This window comes from Oncorhynchus kisutch, linkage group LG30 (assembly GCF_002021735.2).
Source record: "Oncorhynchus kisutch isolate 150728-3 linkage group LG30, Okis_V2, whole genome shotgun sequence".
NCBI classification, from domain to species: domain Eukaryota; kingdom Metazoa; phylum Chordata; class Actinopteri; order Salmoniformes; family Salmonidae; genus Oncorhynchus; species Oncorhynchus kisutch.
In genome coordinates this window covers 24824793-24842733 of record NC_034203.2, presented here as the reverse complement: position 1 = coordinate 24842733, position 17941 = coordinate 24824793, and the positions used below count along the sequence as shown (strand labels likewise).

Here is a 17941-nt window from a genome sequence, read left to right as displayed (position 1 = left end):
TGGTGTGCCATGCCCTGCAGTGTGCCCAACTTTCAAAGCCCCAGGAGAGAGTGTGTGGCCCCATGCGCCAGACAGGAAAATGACCCTCATTAGTTTCAATGGCTGCAGACGGGCTTCCGGGACTCACAGCATCACTACTAACGAGACTGCTCTCTGTCTGTCTGCCTTCCAGGGTCCTCATTTATCAACCTTGCATACATTTCTTACTAAATTCTGATATACATGTGGAGATTGTAGTATTTTCTTGCCAAACAAATGTATCAAACTGTTTCACGCAACATATACACATTTTCATTGATAAAATCAGAGCCACACTATATTTATGCTCTCGTGGACGAGCACTACATCCCCGGCTGGAAAACGCCCTCCATTCACCTTTTATCATAACAAAAACGCCCTAATTTGTTGTATGATTTTGAGATGTTGGAACCGGATCATGATAGAGTCTAAAAGAAAGCGCAATGGCATTTTGATCACATTTATTTCAGATGTTTTCGGAATGTGGGCAGTGCTGTCCTAGCTTCAGGAGGAAGCAGGTTACAACATTGGCGTGCCAGGATGGAGAAGAGAATTTACTGGGCTGAGCGGGAGCTGTCCTTCCGTAGGTGTGGGAGGGCAGAAAGACCAGAGGTGACAGAAGAGAGTGCTACGGTTGGAGTGTAGGGTTTGAGCATAGCCTGAAGGTAGGGAGGGGCAGTTCCTCTTGCTGCTCCATAGGCAATTACCATGGTCTTGTAGTGGATGCGAGCTTCGACTGCAAGCCATTAAAGTGTACGATCTTGGGAAGGTTGAACACTAGGAGGCCGGGCTGCAGCATCGGGGTGAGGAAGGGGTGTGAGAGGGGGATCTTTGGGATTATTCAAGATACTCTTGAACAAGTTAGGTTTCAGATGTTTTCAGATGTTTTCAGAAGATGGGGAGGGACTCTGCTGTCCTAGCTTCAGGAGGAAGCATAACCTGAAGGTTTGGAGGGGCAGTTCCAATTGCTGCTTCAAGTACCATGGTCTTGTAGTGGATGCGAGCTTCAACTGGAAGCCAGTTGAGTGTGCGGAGGAGTGGGGTGATGTGGGAGAAGTTGGGAAGACTGAACACCAGGTGGGCTGTAGCATTCTTTATGAGTTGCAGGGGTTTGATGGCACAAGCGGCGAGCCAAACCAACAGCAAGTTACAGTAGTCCAGATGAGAGAAGACAAGTGCCTGGATTAGGACATGTGCCACTTCCTGTTTGAGGTAGGGTCATACTCTATGGATGTTGTAGAGCATGAACATGCTGGAGTGAGTCACTGCCTTGATGTTTGCAGAGAATGGATGTTTGCAGAGAACCACAGGGTGTTGTCCAGGGTCACGCCAATGTTCTTTGCGTTCTGGGAGGGGGACACAGTGATGGAGAGGTCCTGGAGTGGGAAGCCTTCCACAGGAGGAAGAGCAGCGCCGTCTTGTTTCGAGGTTGAGCTTGAGGTGGTGGGCAGACATGCAAGCTGAGATATCTGCCAGGTACGCAGAGATGTGTGTCACCACCTTGGTGTCAGAAAGGGGGGGGGGAGGAGAGAAAAATAGTTGAGTGCCATCCACATAGCAATGATAGGAGAGACCATGTGAGGATATGAACAAGCCTAGTGACTTAGTGTATAGAGAGAAGATTAAAGGGCCTAGAACCGAGTCCTGGGGGACACCAGTAGTGAGAGTAAGGGGTGCAGACACAGATCCTCTCCATGTCCCCTGGTAGGAGCGGCCTGCCAGGTAGGATGCAATCCAAGACAAAGCCTGAGACACCCAGCCCTGAGAGGGTGGAGAGGAGGATCTGATGGTTCACAGTGTGAGCTTTGGAGGGGGGGGGGGGGTTAAGGGGGGGAAGAGAAGGTGGAAAAGAGTTTCCTAGGATTAGAGGCAGAAGCTTCAAATCTTGAGTGAAAGAAAGTGGCTTTAGCAGCAGATACAGAGGAAGAGAAGGTCGAGAGGAGGGACAAAGGATGTTAGGTCCTCCGGAAGTTTAATTGGAACTCAATTGTTGCTCAGCTGCCTGCAGTCCTGTTCTGTAAACTCGCAATGAGTCACTCAGTGACAGAGCAGGAGGGGAGGGCCGAGGCAGCCGGGAGGAAAGGGGACAGTGCGAGTCAATGGAAGCAGAAAGGGAAGAGAGTAGGGTCGAAGAGGCAGAATCAGGAGACCGGATGGAGAAGGATTTAGCAGAAGGGAGAGATGATAGAATAGAAGAGGAAAGAGTAGTGAGAGAGAGAGAGAGAGAGAAGATTGGGATGGCGCATGGCCATCTGGATAGGGTGCTGAGCGGGTAGGGTTAGAGGAGAGAGACAGAAAATAAAAAGTAGTGATCAGAGACCTGAAGGGGGGTTGCAGTGAGATTAATAGCCTAACAGCCTCTAGTAAAGATGGGGTCAAGAGTATTGCCGGTCTTGTGTGTGGGAGGGAACTGGAAAAGGGTGAGGTCAAACAGGCAAGGGAAAGAGTGCAAGAGAAAGAATTTAATCAAAGGCAGATGTCGGGAGGTTGAAGTTGCCAAGAAGAGCGGTGAGCCATCATCAGGAAATTAGCTTATCAAGGTGTCAAACTCATTGAAGAACTCTCTAAAAGGCACCTGGTGGGAAACCTACCACCTGGTGGGCGATGTAACTTTTTGGGCAACCGACCAAATTCACATAGAAATGTGAGTTATAGATCTGTCATTCTCATTGAAAGCTAATATAAGAAGCGGTAGCTCTGCTCTGTGTGCTCTATTTCTATGCTAATGTCTGTGTTTCATGTAGGCTTACCCTGGCGTGACATTTTGATAACCATGTAAATCTCTATCGGACAAGGCGACTTATCAATATATTTGGCTGTATTTACTCTCAGATTCGAAAATTCTAATTAGCATCAAAGTAGACATCATGCAAAACTACAAATCCCTGAAAGCTCCTGCACATCATCTCTAGCTGACACCTTTGCTATCAGTTATTGTGTCAATTTAAAACTTGCACAATACAGTTCACAGAATTGTCCATTTAAAGAAATGTTGCCAATTTATTCATTAGTACATTTAGCTAACAGATAGTTAATCCAGAGGGTCTTACCTCAGCAGGCTTGTCCAGCTCGTCATGGCATTTGTAAGTCCTTATGATAACCACATTACCAGCTAATTAGCATTTAATTTGTGTGTGGGGGGTGTAAATACAGATGAATATATTGATCAAATGTCCCATTGTCCTAGAGATTTACACAGTTATAAAAACATCATGACAAGGTAAGCATACATGCAACACAGACCTAATTTTAAGTGTTTCTAATATACTCTATGGGGAAAATGAATGGTGGCAAAACGATTGGAACCATTTCCCTGTTTGATGGCTAGGTTTTATGGGTATTATGACTCTGTGGTATTATATTATAAAACACAAAATGGGGGAGTGCCATGTCTGGCTTCCTATTCGGTCTTTGTAAATGCCAACCTTTTCGGGAAATCTTATTGGTGCACACAAGCTTTAGAGAATTGTATGTGCGTAGGCACCTTTGATAAATGAGGCCCCAGAAAAAGTGGGCAAGAGTTGGCATTGCTTTACTTTTTTTTCCTTCCAGGCAGGCTTGTGTTTTAGTGTGGAGGTAAAAATGATAGAATGACCTCACACAAATAATAACTTCCAATAATTGTTTACCTTAAAACAATCTAGGAAGCTTGGGGTTGATCTTTCATTGACGAAGTGTACATTTTGTCTAAAGCCTAATGGCCTGAACAATGAAACCACACAGGGTGGGGTTCATTGCAATAGTTCCATCTAGCGTACTATTGGAGAACAACACTTGCTCAAATGCGTGAGAGCATGTTCTATTAAATCGCTTTTCTTAATTCTCTGTGATTTTGACATTTAGATCATCTTTGTTAAAAACAAATTTGAGAAATAAACGTTTCTTACAATGACGATGAAACGCTTTAAATTGATCACGTGTGTCCACAAGTTCCAGTCCTTGTCAGCTGAGATCCAATTTCACGATATGCGCTGTCAATTGTCAACGCAACCTTTTCTATAGTGGGTGTTCTTTACTGCGAAACGAATGTAAGTTAGAATTAGAATATATGTCCTGCTCACTATTGAAATTAAGTTGATAACGAACGTTTAGAAGCAAAACAGTCTAGCGTAGCCGACCACACACTCCTCTAAAACGTGACTTTTCTGTGGGCGACTGTTGCAACCACCAAATATTGATTTCAAGCCCCGGAATATAGGCAAATTTCCCGGATATCAAAGCTGATTGATGAATGTTTTTTTAATCACCTGTTGCGCATGGAATCTAACAATAACACTTTGCCCAGGTGAGGTGAGTCGATATGAACCCAGAAGTGTATTTATTTTCATGACGTATGCTAATTAAGTCACAGCACAAATTGTAACGTTGTTGCAGATTTAGTAAGTGTCAGTCTGTAATGTCAGATAGGCTACATCAATTATTGTGCAATTTGTTGTTGTCAGGTTGGATCTGGCCTGCTACTTTGGACACAAAGATGTTGTGGAGGAGCTACTCAAGGTGAGAATACAGACTTACTTATCAATTGTTAATGTATTACACATAATTTTACTTATATAGTACTTAGTTGTATTCAAATGAACGTTTAAGCCTTGTGTATGTGTGTTAGGATGGTGCTGATGTGAAGTTGCAGAATAACTTGGGAATAAACATTTCATCATTTCATGTGCTTTTTCCAGTACTTTCACGTGTGTACAATATAATGTGTGTTCAGGTGTGCGGTATGCACAGCTACTTAGTATTGCATTTCTATGGAGAATGTAATCCTGTTTCTTTTACAGGAAGTAGTTATTTTTCTGTTACGATACCTGTGCCACTATCATCTACGGGACAGCCCAGGTCCCTAAATCTGTCTACGAGGATAATGAGACCATCGCCATGCACGAGGGTAAGTTGTGTGATTTGATGGTCTCGCTTCGTCCCTGCACTAGGTTGTGTTCAGTAGATGAAAATGTTTGAAATGGCATGGTATTTTCTGAACTTGTCCAATAAGAACACACATTTTCAGTGGGTGGAGTGAGATTTTAAACAGAATGAGATGGGGAGGTACTTCGTGAACTTGTCCAATAAGTACACATATTTTCCTTTCCGTTGCATAACATTTTACTACTGTTTGCCCTACTGAACACAACCCTGGTTTACAAACCCTATATCAATTGTGCACAGCTGCAGAGATCAGAGAGGAGAAGAGGAAGGAAGCGAAGCTTCTGGGGGTGGACAGAGAGGGAGACATCTTCAGCCTGTCTCAGCTGGTCAGCATCTGAACATCCCTGGCCCTCCACTGAACCTCTCCACCTCAAGGTGGAGTAGAGTAGAGGCCTGGCTTTCGGCTGACTGCCCAAATGGTCTTCTTGATGATTAACACTGTATATCATGTTACATTTCATCTTACATTGTCATCAGCTTGGTTACTGACTTTGCAATTGAAGAGGTCAACCTTGTCCTTCAGGATAGGATGCTACAAAAACTTGTTTGGTTTTATACAAATTTAGTTTGCACATTTATCAATTGCTTACATGCAGAGTTAACTTACATGTGTCATGCATGTTAAGTGAATGTATAGACACCATGTGCTTAATTCATTCATTCACTTTTGATGTCTTACCTTTCTCAGCTCTGCAAGATGCAGCCTCCAGACATCCACTGTAGAGACCTGCCTACAGGGGGCAGAAGCAGTGTGTGAGAAAGATGCTTAAGTCTGGAGCCAGCCCCAGCATCAAGAATGAGCAGTATGTAGCAACTGATATGTCCACTGAAGAAATTAAACACATTATTTTTTATAACTATGGTATACCTTTTTAATAAATATTAAATAGGCTTGTGACTTACATGTTTGCATGGATATTACTTTACGAAGAGCCTGGATGCAGTTTCAAATCACTTGCATTTCATAATGTATAGAACAGTCATATAGATTTTGCCTAACATTTACAAAGCAAAATCTACTTAGTTGGTGTCTATGGTTGAGTCCCAAATGACACCCTATTCCCTACATAGTGCACTGCCTTTTACCAGAGCCCTATTCTCCCTGTTAAAAAGTAGTGCACTAGAATAAGGTTCCATTTGGGACGCATATGTGTTCTATTCACTGCCTCCCTCCCTGTCAGCTAGCAGGATGTCATTGATAAATTACTGATAAATGGCTATGTTCTGTTGCAGACCAAACCGTTTTTGACCTGGCCTGCAGTGAGGAGATTAAGCAGATTCTGGTGGGCAGTCATGACAAGGTGAGATGCGAGAGGAACATTGGAGCAAAAAGCTGCTGATTCTGTGAATCTACTGAAACAAAACAAAAAATTCTTCCCCTAGAGGATACGACTTGTGTTGTGCCGAACTTTGAAGGCCTATGGAAAGTATTTGTGTGTCTTTTGTATTTATTCTAAGCAAATATTAATATATTTTGAAATATACTGTACAATCTTGAACAGAATGGAATTATTTTATAACTACTATAGAATTACTATATTTGGGAACTGATGTTTAGTGTTTCTGAAACTTTTGAAAACTGATTGTAATGTAGTGATGCTGCGTTTGACCCTTAGAGTGCCAGTTTTCTGGGATGGCATTCCTATTGGGTGGTCATTCAAACGGAGTTATATTCTGGTATCCAAGACAGTGAGTCTTTAAGCTACTTCCACCCTTACTTCCCTATCCCTCCCTCCCTATTGGATACACAGCAACCTGCTCCTCTTTTCCCCTGAAGAGCCTGAGGCAGTGCAGGGATATCTTTGTGTGTTTGTTTCCAGAATGGATACAGTGGTTGGCGTCTGGCAAGGCTCTAAGGCTCTGATAAAAGCTCACTGCAGAGTAGGTAGGCACCAGGGCACTGTGTTCTTCATGCTCTACCACACATTAAGATGTGGACGGCACAACAGACAGTTAGTTAACCTTTCACTGTTATGTACATGCCTACCCTCCTCCATTCTTGCAATGCATATCTGTCACATTATGTTGACATTAGAAAAACCTACTGTCATATCTTTTAATGTCTATTGTTTTTATGTCTGTCACTCATTTAGATTGTATGTCATTCATGTTCCTCTCCAGGTTAAAGCATGGGACTAGTGCCTCTTCAGCCGCCAGTGCTTTGATCTTTGGTCTCCATCACTTTAAGGTGTCATCCAAGATGGATCCAGAGGCTATAAGAAAAGTGACGTTCTCCTAGTATCGATTATGTGGTTTGGGACAACGTACTTCATAGTTTACAACACATAGGCCTAGTTTAGTGGAGTGTTTTTATTTGTGCTTGTATGTACATGTGTACAGAGATGCTTGGATGCCCTGGAGGAGCATGTGGCCAACAGCAGCTGTCACTACCCAGGAGCAGACAGATGAGGAGGGGGATGAAGATCGATCTTGGCGACCTCACAGACTCCCTCCAGGTCAGATGAAGTCAACACCAGCGGATCCCAAATATTTCCGTTCTGGAGACCACCAAATCACTATCAAAAGCTCTTGATCTAAAATAAATAAACACTAAAACATTTTGCAGACCATCTGCACAGCGGACCACAGGTTGAAACCACTAGTCTACACGCACACACCCAGACCGGAACTCAAACCAACACAGATTCCAACTTTTTCAGGGCTAGCCAATCACAGAGTTCCATTGTTACCTTATTTTTAATATTCTACTCCAGAAAAGTGACAGTTGGTTTCAGTTAGCCCTGCTTGTGTGAACACAAGCTAAGCTAGCCCAGGCCCATTCAGTCGTATTGATGCTTACACAATTGTTTACAAGTGGGCTGAATTCTTATTGGCTCATGCATTCATGGTGAATGGGTTATAGAAGCCCCTCCCCCTGCTGTGACTGGCCAGTAGCTGTGTGACAAGGGAGGGGTAGTAAACTGAGGGGCTGATGGCTGTGTATGTGTAGAAGGGAGGGTTTGTTTGTGTGTGTGCGCACCTGTCCTCGCGGCCGTGCCCTTGGGACATCAGTAGAACAGAGTGGTAATCACTAGCGAGCCTGTAGCAAGGACACAGCCGAGCAAGATCCGCTTTTATGCTGAGCTCTGCACTCTGCTTGCAGATCAGTGCAGGCACACACACTCACACACGCTCTTGCTTAAGGGAAACGCTAGGCATTTGGAGACGGAACTGTTGCACGTGCATATTAACACTCAAGCAGAGACACATGCTTTCACACTCGCACGCACGTACGTACGTTCACAGAGGCAGGCACAATTCTACCACCCAGCAGAGCATCCCGAGGACAGGAGGAGGAAAAGTGACAGCAGCACCCTCTATCCACTCAGGTACAGACAATTATCCTCCCTTTGTTTTTCATTGTCTTCTGAACTACTATGGGTCTATTTGTGTTAGGCTGCTCTTTATAAACTGTGCTTGTTTCATTCTGAGGCTAAGTACTTGAAGGTTGTTCAAGTGAGTGTTTCTTAAATGTATTTATTTGACCTTTTATTTAACCATTTAGACCAGGGTAGGGTCTCTTTTGAAATGTACATAGATCATTAAAAACAGGCATTTTAAATTCAGAACAAGTCATCTTGACTGCTCTGATGGTGAAGTGTGCCATTGAGTGTGCATGAAGAGGGTTTTGCATAGTGTTCAGTGCATTTACAACTCTGATCTGGTAATATGCATTTTATGACATTGGGTTTTATTGCAGTGTACTCTGTCATATTGTTAGAGCATTATAAGAGGTACCTGACGAAGAGCTGAAACTTTGTTTTGATTAAAAAATGAAGAGTTGTGAATTTGTAGAGGATTTAGCAATACATTTGACATACAGTAAGGCCATGCTGTGCTCACAGTGCTGCTGTGTTTAGTGAACTTGGACTTCAACATCTGGTGCTATGACATTTCCAGAGGGAAGGTTGTATGACAATAGAGTCCCTCTGCAATACAGAAAGAGCAAGGCTGAAGTCCTGGTTTGAATGTAGTAAGTCACTGATGATATGACTGCAATAATCAGCCAGTATTTCAGCAGCTTCATGGTAAGAAACATACACTACATGCCACCTTTCCAACAAGTCCATGTTTCACATTAGTGCCCTGCTAGAGCATCCCTGGTCAACTGTAAGTGCTGTTATTGTGAAGTGGAAACATCTAGGAGCAAAAATGGCTCAGCCGCGAAGTTGTAGGCCATACAACCTCACAGGATTGGACCGCCAAGTGCTGAAGCGCATAGTGCGTCTCCTCGGTTGCAACACTCGCTACCGAGTTCCAAACTGCCTCTGGAAGCAACGTCAGCACAAGACCTATTCGTTGAGAGCTTCATGAAATGGGTTTCCATAGCAGACCTGCCACACACAAGCCTAAGATCACCATGCGCAATGCCAAGTGTCGGCTGGAGTGGTGTAAAACTCTGCCATTGGACTCTGGAGCAGTGGAAACATGCTCTCTAGCGTGATGAATCACGCGTCAGCATCTGGCAGTCCGACGGACGAATCTGGGTTTGGCGGATGCCAGGGGAACGCTACCTGCCCCAATGCATATTGCCAACTGTAAAGTTTGGTGGATGAGGAATAATGGTCTCTGCTGTTTTTTTATGGTTTGGGCTAAGTCCCTTAGTCCCAGTGAAGGGAAATCTTAGCACTACAGCATACAATAACATTCTAGATTATTCTGTGCTTCCAAGTTTGGGGAAGGCCCTTTCCTGTTTCAGCATGCCAATGCCCCCATGCACAAAGCAAGGTCCATACAGAAATGGTTTGTCAAGATCAGTGTGGTTGACTTTGACTGGCCTGCACAGAGCCCTGATCTCAACCCCCTCGAACACCTTTGGGATGAATAGGAAATCTGGCTGCATACATGTCTAATTGGCCAACATCAGTGCCCGACCTCACTAATTGTCTTGTGGCTGAATGGAAGCAAGTACCCGCAGCAATGTTCCAACAGCTAGTGGAAAGCCATCCCAGAAGAGTGGAGGCTGTTATAGCAGCAATGTTCCAACAGCTAGTGGAAAGCCATCCCAGAAGAGTGGAGGCTGTTATAGCAGCAATGTTCCAACAGCTAGTGGAAAGCCATCCCAGAAGAGTGGAGGCTGTTATAGCAGCAATGTTCCAACAGCTAGTGGAAAGCCATCCTAGAAGAGTGGAGGCGGTGGTATAGTAGCGAAGGGGGGACCAACTCCATATAAATGCCCATGATTTTGGAATGAGCTGTTCGACAAGCATTTGGCCATGTAGTGTATGTCTGGAAAAAGTTTATTTCCTTCTCACCTTTTCTGATTTAAAAATGACCGTTTTGAGCTGGCGTTCAAATGACCCCACAGTGGTCGGATACATTGCCTTCTGCTTGCTGGTCCTGAGCTAGTGCTGTCTGATAGCGCTCAGAATATCTAGCAGCGTTCTAGAAGATTCCATCCATAGTAAGCGATGCAAAGTGAGTGTCATAAACGAGGCTCACTGGCCAGACAGTCGAAACGGGATTGGTTGCTTGGACAACGGATCACTGAGATATCTGAACAAGCACAACGATGTGTGTCGGCTCCATCTCTGAGTTGGAGGTGTGAGATCAGACTAATGGGATTAAGACACCTAGCAGAGTGTCCAGAAGGGAGAGATGGACCGTATTAACACTAATCCATTTATCTCCATCCCTCTGTTCCTACCACGGCACAGCTCTCACTACTACTGTTTCTACTGTTGCAGCTGCCGCCTAAATAGCCATTCTTTGCCTGTTGATGATGATAATAATTTGATTGGAGCTTATATTTGTCCTATTTCACACATCTACAAGTGTGTATTATATGCATGTCTGAATTGGAAATGAGACCCTCAGAGGGTGATTAATAGTGCCCTAAGTGTTTCCTGACTATATCTGACCAAGGAAAACTCAGGGCCACAGTCATGCAATACTGGTGGAGCCAGGGGGGGGGGGGGGTTCCGGACTGCTTAACTGATCAGGAAAAACTCCTGACCCCATGTCATGTTGAAATGGTATGGCCAGAAGATTTTCCTGACAAAGGAAACATTATGATCAAGATCCAAAGTTAACATTGAGCCACATGTTATTGGGTTTGTTGTGATTGTTGTTGTGTTATGGGCAGCTTTTAGTTCTCACAGATGTGTGATATGAAGATGATGTGAGTCATTTGGTGGTTTAGATGCAGTTCCATTCCCCTCTCCAGTGGGTGAATATTCCCTGACCCAGATCATTCATTATATCCAGATTTGGACTATTATCAAATAAGTCCAAATTATTTATCTCAGGCAGGGAGCGAGAGCGTGTGATTGGTCTTTGAATTGTGGATGTCTCGTTTGTCTTTGTTTTTCCTGCTTTGTTTTCCAACATAGACTTGATATCACCGTAGTGACTGTATTGTATGTAGGCGGTGCAGAAACTCCTTAAAGTGGAGTCTGATGCTCACACACACACACGTCTGTGCAACTGTCTCAGCAACATCTTTGACACCGATCTCTGCCTCACACCTAAGTCACAACAAAAACACTGGCTTCATGTTATATATATATATATATATATATATATTTTTTTTTTAATCTGTAGGAACAAGTATCAGTGGTTTTGTGTGAGACTTTTAAAGTCATTCACGTACAGTATGTCCACAAAACAGAATGACAGCCGCCTCCAACCCCTCAGGGAACAGCATCACAGACAGATGCCAGGCAGCCATAACCCCTCGTCTCCTCAATGAGTCACCCTGTCTTTCATCTCTCACCAGGGGAGATGGTGACCTGAGCCCAGGTCTGCACCCTGCTCTCCGCACTGACCTCTCTCAGCGGGCCAGCTCACTGCATGGGACCTGAAGATGAACCTAAACACTTCCTGTCATGTTTCTTTTACAGTCTGAATTTCGTCGCTGTGATCACAGCATGTAGAACCAGGCTGTATTCGGAGGTCAAATGTTCAGATATGTTGAAAATACAGTTGAAGTCGAAAGTTTACATACACTTAGGTTGGAGTCATTAAAAGTTGTTTTTCAACCACTCCACAAATTTCTTGTTAACAAACTATAGTTTGGTTATGACATCTACTTTTTGCATGACACAAGTATTTTTTCCAACAATTGTTTACAGACAGATTATTTCACTTATAATTCACTGTATCACATTTCCAGGGAGTCAGAAGGTTTACATACACTAAGTTGACTGTGCCTTTAAACAGCTTGGAAAATTCCAGAAAATGATGTCATGGCTTTAGAAGCTTCTGATAGGCTAATTGACATCATTTGAGTCAATTGGAGGTGTACCTGTGGATGTATTTCAAGGCCTACCTTCAAATTAAAAGGTGCCTCTTTGCTTGACATTATGGGAAAATCAAAAGAAATCAGCCAAGACCTCAGAAAATAAATGTAAAACTCCACAAGTCTGGTTCATCCTTGGGAGCAATTTCCAAATGTCTTAAGGTACCACGTTCATCTGTACAAACAATAGTACGCAAGTATAAACACTGGGACCACGCAACCATCATACTGCTCAGGAAGGAGACGCGTTCTGTCATCTAGAGATGAACGTACTTTTGTCCAAAAAGTGCAAATCAATCCCAGAACAACAGCAAAGGACCTTGAAGATGCTGGAGGTAACAGGTACAAAAGTATCTTTATCCACAGTAAAAGAAGTCCTATATCGACATAACCTGAAAGGTCGCTCAACAAGGAAGAAGCCACTGCTCCAAAAACACCATAGAATAGCCAGACTATGCAACTGCACATGCGGACCAAGATTGTACTTTTTGGAGAAATGTCCTCTGGAGTGATGAAACAAAAATAGAACTGTTTGGCCATAATGACCATCATTATGTTTGGAGGAAAAGGTGGACGGTGGCAAGACGAAGGACACCATCCCAACCGTGAAGCACGGGGGTGGCAGCGTCATGTTTTGGGGGTTGCTTTGCTGCAGGAGGGACTGGTGCACTTCACAAAAAAGGTGGCATTATGAGGCAGGAAATGTACGTGGATATATTGAAGCAACATCTCAAAACATCAGTCAGGAAGTTAAAGCTTGGTCGCAAATGGTTCTTCCAACTGGACAATGACCCCAAGCATACTTCCAAAGTTGTGGCGAAATGGCTTAAGGACAACAAAGTCAAGGTAGTGGAGTGGACATCACAAAGCCCTGATCTCAATCCCATAGAAAATTTGTGGGCAGAACTGAAAAAGTGTGCGAGCAAGGAGGCCTACAAACCTGACTCCGTTACATCAGCTCTGTCAGGAGGAATGGGCCAAAATTCACCCAACTTATTGTGGGAAGCTTGTGGAAGGCTACCCGAAACGTTTGACCCACGTTCAACCATTTTGAAGGCAATGCTACCAAATACTAATTGAGTGTATGTAAACATCTGACCGACTGGGAATGTGATGAAAGAAATAAAAGCTGAAATAAATCATTCTCTCTACTATTATTCTGACATTTCACATTCTTAAAATAAAGTGGTGATCCTAACTGACCTAAGACAGGGAATTTTTACTAGGATTAAATGTCAGGAATTGTGAAACTGAGTTTAAATGTATTTGGCTAAGGTGTATGTAAACTTCCGACTTCAACTGTATAATAAATAGAGATGACTTGATTAGAATGTTCAGTAACATTGCACTCTACTAAACAGGCCCCAGGACCTTTCGTTGTTGTTTCCATGTTTGGTTAATTCTACTCCATTATGTAAATATGTTTAGTTAAATGCACAATTGGGAGGGTAGTGAAGAGACAAAACCGCTTAGTGCCAAAGAACCCCATTTAGATGTCAACACTGTACAGTAGTGTATCTAGTATTCAATAGGACCCGTTTGCCCCAGAATCTCTTTCCTCTCTAGCGTGAAAACAAAGTTAAAGCTTGCAGCTTCAGGGTCCCGTGCGGCGAGACTGGGAGCTGTGATTCTCTGAGGCTTTCGAAAGAGTACAATACAGCCACAGAGCCTCAGCGGAGCTTAAAATAGCGCTGTGTGTGCTGAGGCGAGAGGCTGGAGGGATGGGATAGGGGGAGGAGAGGAGGGTAAGAGAGAAAGAAAGCACTGGGGCACGTTACACAACAAAGTATTCCCGGATGGTTCTCCAGAGCCAAGCTACTGCTTCAGATGGTCTTGTGAGCCTTGGCTCGGGCTCCTGCTGCAACGTGAGCTCAATTAGTTTCTGTAGCTACCTAGATGAGCAAGACTACCTTGTTCTGAGTAGAGTGAATTTAGTGTTTACAAGTGCTTATTTCACAGGCAGAGTGAGAATATACTATTTGTAAGGATGTTTCATCTGGTGGATATAAAAGGCAGCATATGTTATGCTAATCACAATGGCAGTTTCTCATAATTTATGTCCTAGATTTAAATCTAGAATGTTCTTCTGTTGATATTCCTTGATCTAAGTTGAAAATGGAGAGGGGTAGATGTGGGGGATAAAGCATCTTTCAGCATTAAACAACTGGCCATGGTCAATAGAGAGGCTCATTCCTAATTGAAATGTCCTTGTATCTGATATTTTCCATTATTTATGGTATATCTAAGCAAATCCCCTTCCAGAGCATACAGACTGGAACTAACCCTGACCTATTTAAGACAGCATCTGGTTTTGTTCTCCTTCTCGCTACAGTACCAACTCTCCCTAACCTCCATTGAGATCTCTAGAGGATGTCTTTTTAGCTGATGTGAATGTGTTGACAGGCCTACTGCACTGTAACTTGCATGGGAGGGGGGGGGGGGGGGAGAAGACGAAATGGACTGTTTCTGACACTATGGTGCCAGACAGCAGAATGTCAAAGGCATCTATTTATAGGATGGATATAATTCACCCGTATTTCTTAAAAGAAATTGATGTTCCACCCTTCAGAAAGTGAGTCCCAATTCTCCACCCCCAAAGTGTGGACTTACCCACTCCCAATTGGGAGAAGGATGAAAAATCAGGACTCAGCCATTCTACATTCAAACTAGACTTTTTATAAGTCTTACACAAGGAATGGGTTTGAGAAAAATGAATCCTGTTGTATTGAATTCAGGATTCAATTTTGATGTGGTTTCAGGTATTGTATATAAAACATGTTTACCTGGCCTTTTACCTTGTTTGATGTGTTGTTCCATCAAAGGATGGATGGAAAGTAATGTCACCTTTTTTGCATCCCACCTGCCAATCTGATCATGTATTGATCACAAATAGAGCCCTTTTTGAAGCAGCTCAGCACAACCTGTATTAGCATATTGATTTACAGGAGTCTTCCTCATCTCTCTGACCTCAGCCGCAGCACTGGAGCAGGCTGGGGTAATTAACATTGGGCTAGACTCCAATTAGAGCTATAGAGAACAGACAGATAATTATAATATACAGACAGTATATTATGATAATTGTCTGATCTATTGTCTGTGTTAGAAGGGATGGATAATGTTTTTGTATGAATCAGCACCTATTATTGTGAACTTACAAGGCAACTACTTTGAGTTTTCAATTTACCATCTACCTATGTAAGTGTCCTGACATTTTCAGAAACAATCTGAGGACTTCATCATTCTATCAGAGTCACTGCACTCTCCAGTGACTCTTCTGGTACTGAAGGGTTTTTGTTTATCGTCCTCTGTATTCTCTCTTGGAATTGCTATCTGGCCTCTGGGTTTAAAGTGGTTATTTTACCTCCTGGTTATGTTCAAGAGCCATGATATATAATATTCACTAATCCTTTTACGTCATCATATAGAATAGATAACAAGTACCCTCTCACTGTTTGTCCCCCTACCTCTCAGGTAGCTATGACCTAGTGGTTATTAAACACCACTGATTACAGTATGAGTTTTACGTTAGTGTTTGGCCGAGGTTGTGGTATTGTTTGTCCACATGCCCTTTTGACTGTGATGACAACAAGCTCAACAATGTGTGCATTGTACCAGAATAAGTCATACAGTAACGCACCAAGGTGAATGTCAGACAGCCACAATAGGTTGTAATAAAGGAAACAACACCTATTTTAGAAACTGCCTCTCGGTGTGTGTGTGTGTGTGTGTGTGTGTGTGTGTGTGTGTGTGTGTGTGTGTGTGTACATGATTGTGTATAGGCTACGTGGGCAGTGTAATGTGAAACAGTCCTTCAGGCAGGATAATTGAAGTTGGTTTTTTTTCTTTAGTTTTTTTTCTCATAACTTTAATTGAAGATGGTGGCCGCTATCTCAGATTTACAGCCTGGTTTACTGGCTCCAGTTTCTGATGGAGACAGCTGAGGCTGAGGCTGTTTGCTGAGGCTGTTTGCCTGTCATCCTTTCCCATGGTGACTTTGGCATCTTTTCACTCTGTGGGGACTTGACTCACTTTGTTTTTGTCTTCAGTTACTGTGCTTTTTTTACTCATGGAATTCAATCAACTTCTCCCCTCAGTAGATCAGTAGGGAAAGTATTTTAGATCAAGTATTTATTTATTTACCATAGTACTTATTTTCTCTGGAAACGCATCAAAGGAGAAACTGTAACTCGAAGTAGGTTGACTTTCTTTCCAGCGGTCTCTTGAGTGGTCAAAGCCCAGGTTCTGACTTATGATGATGCTTGGTAAGAGTTTTGTTTTGTCATAGTGCCTTTTACTGCTGTCTTCCTGTTAGTGGAGGATCCATAACAGCAGCATCAGACAAGGGGGAATGGCCAGCAACCGAGCTCAGGTTGCCCAGGAAAGACACTTGATCCTGGCCCACATTGCTCTCTGAGATGGGGGTGTTTGGTTCCGAGTGGAGGAAACTGGATCTGTAGGACGGGGTTTAGAACAATGACCTGCCTACCTGTCAGGAGCAGCTTCAACTACAAACTCTACAGAGGGAGTATCAATACCACACAAACACATCTCACTGTTTATCAGATCTATTAAAACAAATGTCAAATTAATGTTGTGTGGGATAGTGTTTGTTATGGCATTCTATGCCATGTCTTGTCTAAAGTGTGTGTGTGTGTGAAGTTGGAACAGGAAGTAGAGAAGAACAAGCTACTGTCAGAGGCTCTCCAGACGTTAGCTACAGAGCACCAGGAAGTAGAGAAGAACAAGCTACTGTCAGAGGCTCTCCAGACGTTAGCTACAGAGCACCAGGAAGTAGAGAAGAACAAGCTACTGTCAGAGGCTCTCCAGACGTTAGCTACAGAGCACCAGGAAGTAGACCAGCAGTCCCTCTGTAAAGCCACACTATACACACTCACAGAGGATGACTGCTATGATGCCCTGTCAGGTCAGTCAAATCCAACGGGTCTTCATTAAACACTTGATGCATCCCAAACGGCGTCCTATTCCCTATATAGTGCGCTACTTTTGACCAAAGCCTAATGGGTAGAGCACTAGAAGTACACTATATAGGGAATAGGGGCAGTATAAGTTCTCCAACATCTGATATTTTCATTCAGAGTATTCAGATTTTAATTGCAGGCTATCCTGTTTTTCTTTGACCTCTAACTGTTGTTGACTCTGATCATTTCTGAAAGACCTCTATAAACACCTCTATACAAAACGATCTATTAACGCTTCTGGAGTACACAGCCAGTTTATAGTTTCAACGTTTCTTTGCACCCTATACAGCAGGTGTAGAACAGTACAGTGAAATGCTTATTTACAAGCTCTTTCCCAACAATGCAGTTCTCAATATTCAGTATCAAGTAATATATATATATAAAGTAAGAAAACACACGAAGTACGAAAATAAAAAGTACCAGTACCATAATTACAATGTGCAGGGGGACCTGTATATGTAAATGGGTAAAACGGATACATATTAATGGTAATATTAATCAATATAGCAGCAGTGTAAGTGATGAGTAGGTTTGAATAAATAATGGGTTGACTATCGTGGCTCTGCAGCAATTAACTATAAAGCTGAGTTGTTCTTCTGTCTGAATTGTTCATTGAAACTATCTGGTTCCCTAACCATAGCTCGTCCCCACTCTTGTCGGAAGTGAAAAGCACTTCCCCTGTGGAGTTGTTTCTGTGTTGAAGAATAGGCTGGATCCTATATAGACGCATTGTTTATTTTTATCAGCAGCACAGACACCTTTAGGCTCCAGCAACACATAT

General features: G+C 43.1%; 1 protein-coding gene and 2 long non-coding RNA genes across 3 annotated transcripts in view; 2 read left to right on the top strand and 1 right to left on the bottom strand.

Moving 5' to 3' along the window:
* Positions 1-462: 462 nt before the first annotated feature.
* On the bottom strand, positions 463-4165 carry LOC116358648 (uncharacterized). The gene is made up of 2 exons (XR_004206420.1): positions 3906-4165; positions 463-1518 (listed from the first exon to the last, which is right to left on the bottom strand). It is a non-coding gene; the product is annotated as an uncharacterized LOC116358648 (long non-coding RNA).
* A 28-nt stretch (positions 4166-4193) lies between these two features.
* On the top strand, positions 4194-6355 carry LOC116358649 (uncharacterized). The gene is made up of 6 exons (XR_004206421.1): positions 4194-4308; positions 4461-4515; positions 4797-4903; positions 5182-5316; positions 5630-5744; positions 6175-6355. It is a non-coding gene; the product is annotated as an uncharacterized LOC116358649 (long non-coding RNA).
* Positions 6356-7047: 692 nt separating this feature from the next.
* The window catches only part of LOC109875018 (oxysterol-binding protein-related protein 1-like), a 48397-nt gene continuing 37503 nt past the window's right edge, over positions 7048-17941 (top strand). Inside the window, exons 1-2 of the mRNA XM_031810778.1 lie at positions 7048-7165; positions 7282-8270. The gene's annotated coding sequence lies outside the window, so the exon portion shown is untranslated. The remainder of the gene's footprint in view (positions 7166-7281; positions 8271-17941) is intronic.